The following is a 10,000-nucleotide window of genomic DNA, read 5'->3' as shown; positions in this document are numbered from 1 at the left end:
ATGGGCTTGATAGTGCGACTTACGGGCTTGCTTTTCCATGTTTTTCGCATCGAGCTTCGGTTCGTTTCGAATAATTTTGTCCATGTTTTTCGTTTGCTACGAGAGGTTCGGTTCGTTTTCAGTTATCCCTGTGTTCATGGTTTTCGTGTGCTTCGATAGGTTTGGTCCGTGTTTTTGAGTACTCTTGTCCATGATTTTCGTGTGCTTCTTGAGGTTTGGTCCGATTTTCAGTACTCTTGTCCATGCTTTCACATGCTCTGATAGGTAGGTTCGTTCTCAGTTATCCCTGTGTTCATGGTTTTCGTGTGCTTCGATAGGTTTGGTCCGTGTTTTTGAGTACTCTTGTCCATGATTTTCGTTTGCTTCTAGAGGTTTGGTCCGATTTTCAGTACTCTTGTCCATGCTTTCACATGCTCTGATAGGTTCACAGTCAGTTTTCAGTTATCCCTGTGTTCATGGTTTTCGTGTGCTTCCATAGGTTTGGTCCGTGTTTTTGAGTACTCTTGTCCATGATTTTCGTGTGCTTCTTGAGGTTTGGTCCGATTTTCAGTACTCTTGTCCATGCTTTCACATGCTCTGATAGGTTCACAGTCAGTTTTCAGTTATCCCTGTGTTCATGGTTTTCGTGTGCTTCCATAGGTTTGGTCCGTGTTTTTGAGTACTCTTGTCCATGATTTTCGTGTGCTTCTAGAGGTTTGGTCCGATTTTCAGTACTCTTGTCCATGCTTTCACATGCTCTGATAGGTTCACAGTCAGTTTTCAGTTATCCCTTGTGTTCATGGTTTTCGTGTGCTTCCATAGGTTTGGTCCGTGTTTTTGAGTACTCTTGTCCATGATTTTCGTGTGCTTCTAGAGGTTTGGTCCGATTTTCAGTACTCTTGTCCATGACTTTCGTTTGCTTCGATTCGTTCACTCTATTACTCTTGTCTGTGGTTTTCGTTTGCTTCGATTCGTTCACTCTATTACTCTTGTCTTTGGTTTTCGTTTGCTTCGATTCGTTCACTCCATTACTCTTGTCTGTGGTTTTCGTTTGCTTCGATTCGTTCACTCCATTACTCTTGTCTGTGGTTTTCGTTTGCTTCGATTCGTTCAGTCCATTACCCTTGTTTGCGGTTTTCGTTTGCTTCGATTCGTTCAGTCCATTACTCTTGTATGTGATTTTCGTTTGCTTCGAGTCGTTCAGTCCATTACCCTTGTCTATGATTTTCGTTTGCTTCGAGTCGTTCAGTCCAATACTTACCTTTGTCTATGATTTTCGCTCTAGCCCAGTCGCCCTGCGCTCTGGAAATCACATTCCAACTCTATCACCGATAGTGCTCACACCTTGGAAACCACATTTCACCCGGGGAACCTTAGGGTGGATTTTGAGCCTTTCGGGATTGCGAAACCATCATTTAACACTCTAAACTTAATTTCCGCAATCCCAGACGCACTTTCCATATGGTCTCCAAAAATGCGTGTGAGCTGACCTGGTCCCTTATAATAGGCAATGAACACGATTTTGGCAAAATATTTTTTTCAAAATTTTTTGACTCACCGGGTAAAATCGAATTTACTTGGGAAAAATGTTCTAGCAGGGGCCCTCCCATACAAATTTTTTTCTTCTCAAAAATGATTTTCGTTTCACTTTTCATACTCAGGGGAGTCTAAAATTGATGTTTTGAGTCACCGTGAAAAAAAAATTTTTTTGACCCGAGCTTGTGTCGGCGACCCAAAATCGACACACTTGGGAAATATGTTCTAGCAGGGGCCCTCCCATACAAAAATTTTTTCTTCTCAAAAATGATTTTCGTTTCACTTTTCATACTCAGGGGAGTCTAAAATTGATGTTTTGAGTCACCGAGAAAAAAAAATTTTTTTGACCCGAGCTTGTGTCGGCGACCCAAAATCGACGCACTTGGGAAATATGTTCTAGCAGGGGCCCTCCCATACAAAAATTTTTTCTTCTCAAAAATGATTTTCGTTTCACTTTTCATACTCAGGGGAGTCTAAAATTGATGTTTTGAGTCACCGAGAAAAAAAAATTTTTTTGACCCGAGCTTGTGTCGGCGACCCAAAATCGACGCACTTGGGAAAAATGTTCTAGCAGGGGCCCTCCCATACAAAAATTTTTTCTTCTCAAAAATGATTTTCGTTTCACTTTTCATACTCAGGGGAGTCTAAAATTGATGTTTTGAGTCACCGTGAAAAAAAAATTTTTTTGACCCGAGCTTGTGTCGGCGACCCAAAATCGACGCACTTGGGAAAAATGTTCTAGCAGGGGCCCTCCCATACAAAAATTTTTTCTTCTCAAAAATGATTTTCGTTTTACTTTTCATACTCAGGGGAGTCTAAAATTGATGTTTTGAGTCACCGAGAAAAAAAAATTTTTTTGACCCGAGCTTGTGTCGGCGACCCAAAATCGACGCACTTGGGAAAAATGTTCTAGCAGGGGCCCTCCCATACAAAAATTTTTTCTTCTCAAAAATGATTTTCGTTTTACTTTTCATACTCAGGGGAGTCTAAAATTGATGTTTTGAGTCACCGTGAAAAAAAAATTTTTTTGACCCGAGCTTGTGTCGGCGACCCAAAATCGACGCACTTGGGAAATATGTTCTAGCAGGGGCCCTCCCATACAAATTTTTTTCTTCTCAAAAATGATTTTCGTTTCACTTTTCATACTCAGGGGAGTCTAAAATTGATGTTTTGAGTCACCATGAAAAAAAAAATTTTTTTGACCCGAGCTTGTGTCGCGACCCAAAAATCGACTCACTTGGGAAAAATGTTCTAGCAGGGGCCCTCCCATACAAAAATTTTTTCTTCTCAAAAATGATTTTCGTTTCACTTTTCATACTCAGGGGAGTCTAAAATTGATGTTTTGAGTCACCGTGAAAAAAAAATTTTTTTGACCCGAGCTTGTGTCGGCGACCCAAAATCGACGCACTTGGGAAAAATGTTCTAGCAGGGGCCCTCCCATACAAAAATTTTTTCTTCTCAAAAATGATTTTCGTTTCACTTTTCATACTCAGGGGAGTCTAAAATTGATGTTTTGAGTCACCGTGAAAAAAAAATTTTTTTGACCCGAGCTTGTGTCGGCGACCCAAAATCGACGCACTTGGGAAATATGTTCTAGCAGGGGCCCTCCCATACAAAAATTTTTTCTTCTCAAAAATGATTTTCGTTTCACTTTTCATACTCAGGGGAGTCTAAAATTGATGTTTTGAGTCACCGTGAAAAAAAAATTTTTTTGACCCGAGCTTGTGTCGGCGACCCAAAATCGACGCACTTGGGAAATATGTTCTAGCAGGGGCCCTCCCATACAAAAATTTTTTCTTCTCAAAAATGATTTTCGTTTCACTTTTCATACTCAGGGGAGTCTAAAATTGATGTTTTGAGTCACCGTGAAAAAAAAATTTTTTTGACCCGAGCTTGTGTCGGCGACCCAAAATCGACGCACTTGGGAAATATGTTCTAGCAGGGGCCCTCCCATACAAAAATTTTTTCTTCTCAAAAATGATTTTCGTTTCACTTTTCATACTCAGGGGAGTCTAAAATTGATGTTTTGAGTCACCATGAAAAAAATTTTTTTTTTGACCCGAGCTTGTGTCGCGACCCAAAATCGACGCACTTGGGAAAAATGTTCTAGCAGGGGCCCTCCCATACAAAAATTTTTTCTTCTCAAAAATGATTTTCGTTTCACTTTTCATACTCAGGGGAGTCTAAAATTGATGTTTTGAGTCACCGAAGAAAAAAAAATTTTTTGACCCGAGCTTGTGTCGGCGACCCAAAATCGACGCACTTGGGAAAAATGTTCTAGCAGGGGCCCTCCCATACAAAAATTTTTTCTTCTCAAAAATGATTTTCGTTTCACTTTTCATACTCAGGGGAGTCTAAAATTGATGTTTTGAGTCACCGAAGAAAAAAAAATTTTTTGACCCGAGCTTGTGTCGGCGACCCAAAATCGACGCACTTGGGAAAAATGTTCTAGCAGGGGCCCTCCCATACAAAAATTTTTTCTTCTCAAAAATGATTTTCGTTTCACTTTTCATACTCAGGGGAGTCTAAAATTGATGTTTTGAGTCACCGAAGAAAAAAAAATTTTTTGACCCGAGCTTGTGTCGGCGACCCAAAATCGACGCACTTGGGAAAAATGTTCTAGCAGGGGCCCTCCCATACAAAAATTTTTTCTTCTCAAAAATGATTTTCGTTTCACTTTTCATACTCAGGGGAGTCTAAAATTGATGTTTTGAGTCACCGTGAAAAAAAAATTTTTTTGACCCGAGCTTGTGTCGGCGACCCAAAATCGACGCACTTGGGAAAAATGTTCTAGCAGGGGCCCTCCCATACAAAAATTTTTTCTTCTCAAAAATGATTTTCGTTTCACTTTTCATACTCAGGGGAGTCTAAAATTGATGTTTTGAGTCACCGTGAAAAAAAAATTTTTTTGACCCGAGCTTGTGTCGGCGACCCAAAATCGACGCACTTGGGAAAAATGTTCTAGCAGGGGCCCTCCCATACAAAAATTTTTTCTTCTCAAAAATGATTTTCGTTTCACTTTTCATACTCAGGGGAGTCTAAAATTGATGTTTTGAGTCACCGAGAAAAAAAAATTTTTTTGACCCGAGCTTGTGTCGGCGACCCAAAATCGACGCACTTGGGAAAAATGTTCTAGCAGGGGCCCTCCCATACAAAAATTTTTTTTTGACTCACCGGGTAAAATGGTCGCACTTGGTAAAAATGTTCTAGCAGGGGCCCTCCCATACAAAAATTTTTTCTTCTCAAAAATGATTTTCGTTTCACTTTTCATACTCAGGGGAGTCTAAAATTGATGTTTTGAGTCACCGTGAAAAAAAAATTTTTTTGACCCGAGCTTGTGTCGGCGACCCAAAATCGACGCACTTGGGAAAAATGTTCTAGCAGGGGCCCTCCCATACAAAAATTTTTTCTTCTCAAAAATGATTTTCGTTTCACTTTTCATACTCAGGGGAGTCTAAAATTGATGTTTTGAGTCACCATGAAAAAAAAATTTTTTTTGACCCGAGCTTGTGTCGCGACCCAAAAATCGACTCACTTGGGAAAAATGTTCTAGCAGGGGCCCTCCCATACAAAAATTTTTTCTTCTCAAAAATGATTTTCGTTTCACTTTTCATACTCAGGGGAGTCTAAAATTGATGTTTTGAGTCACCGAGAAAAAAAAATTTTTTTGACCCGAGCTTGTGTCGGCGACCCAAAATCGACGCACTTGGGAAAAATGTTCTAGCAGGGGCCCTCCCATACAAAAATTTTTTCTTCTCAAAAATGATTTTCGTTTCACTTTTCATACTCAGGGGAGTCTAAAATTGATGTTTTGAGTCACCGAGAAAAAAAAATTTTTTTGACCCGAGCTTGTGTCGGCGACCCAAAATCGACGCACTTGGGAAAAATGTTCTAGCAGGGGCCCTCCCATACAAAAATTTTTTCTTCTCAAAAATGATTTTCGTTTCACTTTTCATACTCAGGGGAGTCTAAAATTGATGTTTTGAGTCACCGTGAAAAAAAAATTTTTTTGACCCGAGCTTGTGTCGGCGACCCAAAATCGACGCACTTGGGAAATATGTTCTAGCAGGGGCCCTCCCATACAAAAATTTTTTCTTCTCAAAAATGATTTTCGTTTCACTTTTCATACTCAGGGGAGTCTAAAATTGATGTTTTGAGTCACCGTGAAAAAAAAATTTTTTTGATCCGAGCTTGTGTCGGCGACCCAAAATCGACGCACTTGGGAAATATGTTCTAGCAGGGGCCCTCCCATACAAAAATTTTTTCTTCTCAAAAATGATTTTCGTTTCACTTTTCATACTCAGGGGAGTCTAAAATTGATGTTTTGAGTCACCGTGAAAAAAAAATTTTTTTGACCCGAGCTTGTGTCGGCGACCCAAAATCGACGCACTTGGGAAATATGTTCTAGCAGGGGCCCTCCCATACAAAAATTTTTTCTTCTCAAAAATGATTTTCGTTTCACTTTTCATACTCAGGGGAGTCTAAAATTGATGTTTTGAGTCACCGTGAAAAAAAAATTTTTTTGACCCGAGCTTGTGTCGGCGACCCAAAATCGACGCACTTGGGAAATATGTTCTAGCAGGGGCCCTCCCATACAAAAATTTTTTCTTCTCAAAAATGATTTTCGTTTCACTTTTCATACTCAGGGGAGTCTAAAATTGATGTTTTGAGTCACCGTGAAAAAAAAATTTTTTTGATCCGAGCTTGTGTCGGCGACCCAAAATCGACGCACTTGGGAAATATGTTCTAGCAGGGGCCCTCCCATACAAAAATTTTTTCTTCTCAAAAATGATTTTCGTTTCACTTTTCATACTCAGGGGAGTCTAAAATTGATGTTTTGAGTCACCGTGAAAAAAAAATTTTTTTGATCCGAGCTTGTGTCGGCGACCCAAAATCGACGCACTTGGGAAATATGTTCTAGCAGGGGCCCTCCCATACAAAAATTTTTTCTTCTCAAAAATGATTTTCGTTTCACTTTTCATACTCAGGGGAGTCTAAAATTGATGTTTTGAGTCACCGTGAAAAAAAAATTTTTTTGACCCGAGCTTGTGTCGGCGACCCAAAATCGACGCACTTGGGAAATATGTTCTAGCAGGGGCCCTCCCATACAAAAATTTTTTCTTCTCAAAAATGATTTTCGTTTCACTTTTCATACTCAGGGGAGTCTAAAATTGATGTTTTGAGTCACCGTGAAAAAAAAATTTTTTTGATCCGAGCTTGTGTCGGCGACCCAAAATCGACGCACTTGGGAAATATGTTCTAGCAGGGGCCCTCCCATACAAAAATTTTTTCTTCTCAAAAATGATTTTCGTTTCACTTTTCATACTCAGGGGAGTCTAAAATTGATGTTTTGAGTCACCGTGAAAAAAAAATTTTTTTGACCCGAGCTTGTGTCGGCGACCCAAAATCGACGCACTTGGGAAATATGTTCTAGCAGGGGCCCTCCCATACAAAAATTTTTTCTTCTCAAAAATGATTTTCGTTTCACTTTTCATACTCAGGGGAGTCTAAAATTGATGTTTTGAGTCACCGTGAAAAAAAAATTTTTTTGACCCGAGCTTGTGTCGGCGACCCAAAATCGACGCACTTGGGAAATATGTTCTAGCAGGGGCCCTCCCATACAAAAATTTTTTCTTCTCAAAAATGATTTTCGTTTCACTTTTCATACTCAGGGGAGTCTAAAATTGATGTTTTGAGTCACCGTGAAAAAAAAATTTTTTTGATCCGAGCTTGTGTCGGCGACCCAAAATCGACGCACTTGGGAAATATGTTCTAGCAGGGGCCCTCCCATACAAAAATTTTTTCTTCTCAAAAATGATTTTCGTTTCACTTTTCATACTCAGGGGAGTCTAAAATTGATGTTTTGAGTCACCGTGAAAAAAAAATTTTTTTGACCCGAGCTTGTGTCGGCGACCCAAAATCGACGCACTTGGGAAATATGTTCTAGCAGGGGCCCTCCCATACAAAAATTTTTTCTTCTCAAAAATGATTTTCGTTTCACTTTTCATACTCAGGGGAGTCTAAAATTGATGTTTTGAGTCACCGTGAAAAAAAAATTTTTTTGATCCGAGCTTGTGTCGGCGACCCAAAATCGACGCACTTGGGAAATATGTTCTAGCAGGGGCCCTCCCATACAAAAATTTTTTCTTCTCAAAAATGATTTTCGTTTCACTTTTCATACTCAGGGGAGTCTAAAATTGATGTTTTGAGTCACCGTGAAAAAAAAATTTTTTTGATCCGAGCTTGTGTCGGCGACCCAAAATCGACGCACTTGGGAAATATGTTCTAGCAGGGGCCCTCCCATACAAAAATTTTTTCTTCTCAAAAATGATTTTCGTTTCACTTTTCATACTCAGGGGAGTCTAAAATTGATGTTTTGAGTCACCGTGAAAAAAAAATTTTTTTGACCCGAGCTTGTGTCGGCGACCCAAAATCGACGCACTTGGGAAATATGTTCTAGCAGGGGCCCTCCCATACAAAAATTTTTTCTTCTCAAAAATGATTTTCGTTTCACTTTTCATACTCAGGGGAGTCTAAAATTGATGTTTTGAGTCACCGTGAAAAAAAAATTTTTTTGACCCGAGCTTGTGTCGGCGACCCAAAATCGACGCACTTGGGAAATATGTTCTAGCAGGGGCCCTCCCATACAAAAATTTTTTCTTCTCAAAAATGATTTTCGTTTCACTTTTCATACTCAGGGGAGTCTAAAATTGATGTTTTGAGTCACCGTGAAAAAAAAATTTTTTTGATCCGAGCTTGTGTCGGCGACCCAAAATCGACGCACTTGGGAAATATGTTCTAGCAGGGGCCCTCCCATACAAAAATTTTTTCTTCTCAAAAATGATTTTCGTTTCACTTTTCATACTCAGGGGAGTCTAAAATTGATGTTTTGAGTCACCGTGAAAAAAAAATTTTTTTGACCCGAGCTTGTGTCGGCGACCCAAAATCGACGCACTTGGGAAATATGTTCTAGCAGGGGCCCTCCCATACAAAAATTTTTTCTTCTCAAAAATGATTTTCGTTTCACTTTTCATACTCAGGGGAGTCTAAAATTGATGTTTTGAGTCACCGTGAAAAAAAAATTTTTTTGACCCGAGCTTGTGTCGGCGACCCAAAATCGACGCACTTGGGAAATATGTTCTAGCAGGGGCCCTCCCATACAAAAATTTTTTCTTCTCAAAAATGATTTTCGTTTCACTTTTCATACTCAGGGGAGTCTAAAATTGATGTTTTGAGTCACCGTGAAAAAAAAATTTTTTTGACCCGAGCTTGTGTCGGCGACCCAAAATCGACGCACTTGGGAAATATGTTCTAGCAGGGGCCCTCCCATACAAAAATTTTTTCTTCTCAAAAATGATTTTCGTTTCACTTTTCATACTCAGGGGAGTCTAAAATTGATGTTTTGAGTCACCGTGAAAAAAAAATTTTTTTGATCCGAGCTTGTGTCGGCGACCCAAAATCGACGCACTTGGGAAATATGTTCTAGCAGGGGCCCTCCCATACAAAAATTTTTTCTTCTCAAAAATGATTTTCGTTTCACTTTTCATACTCAGGGGAGTCTAAAATTGATGTTTTGAGTCACCGTGAAAAAAAAATTTTTTTGATCCGAGCTTGTGTCGGCGACCCAAAATCGACGCACTTGGGAAATATGTTCTAGCAGGGGCCCTCCCATACAAAAATTTTTTCTTCTCAAAAATGATTTTCGTTTCACTTTTCATACTCAGGGGAGTCTAAAATTGATGTTTTGAGTCACCGTGAAAAAAAAATTTTTTTGACCCGAGCTTGTGTCGGCGACCCAAAATCGACGCACTTGGGAAAAATGTTCTAGCAGGGGCCCTCCCATACAAAAATTTTTTCTTCTCAAAAATGATTTTCGTTTCACTTTTCATACTCAGGGGAGTCTAAAATTGATGTTTTGAGTCACCGTGAAAAAAAAATTTTTTTGATCCGAGCTTGTGTCGGCGACCCAAAATCGACGCACTTGGGAAATATGTTCTAGCAGGGGCCCTCCCATACAAAAATTTTTTCTTCTCAAAAATGATTTTCGTTTCACTTTTCATACTCAGGGGAGTCTAAAATTGATGTTTTGAGTCACCGTGAAAAAAAAATTTTTTTGACCCGAGCTTGTGTCGGCGACCCAAAATCGACGCACTTGGGAAATATGTTCTAGCAGGGGCCCTCCCATACAAAAATTTTTTCTTCTCAAAAATGATTTTCGTTTCACTTTTCATACTCAGGGGAGTCTAAAATTGATGTTTTGAGTCACCGTGAAAAAAAAATTTTTTTGACCCGAGCTTGTGTCGGCGACCCAAAATCGACGCACTTGGGAAATATGTTCTAGCAGGGGCCCTCCCATACAAAAATTTTTTCTTCTCAAAAATGATTTTCGTTTCACTTTTCATACTCAGGGGAGTCTAAAATTGATGTTTTGAGTCACCGTGAAAAAAAAATTTTTTTGATCCGAGCTTGTGTCGGCGACCCAAAA

This window comes from Anopheles moucheti, assembly GCF_943734755.1.
Source record: "Anopheles moucheti chromosome X unlocalized genomic scaffold, idAnoMoucSN_F20_07 X_unloc_11, whole genome shotgun sequence".
Lineage (NCBI taxonomy): Eukaryota > Metazoa > Arthropoda > Insecta > Diptera > Culicidae > Anopheles > Anopheles moucheti.
The sequence above is the reverse complement of the archived record's forward strand: the minus strand, read 5'-3'. Positions refer to the sequence as shown.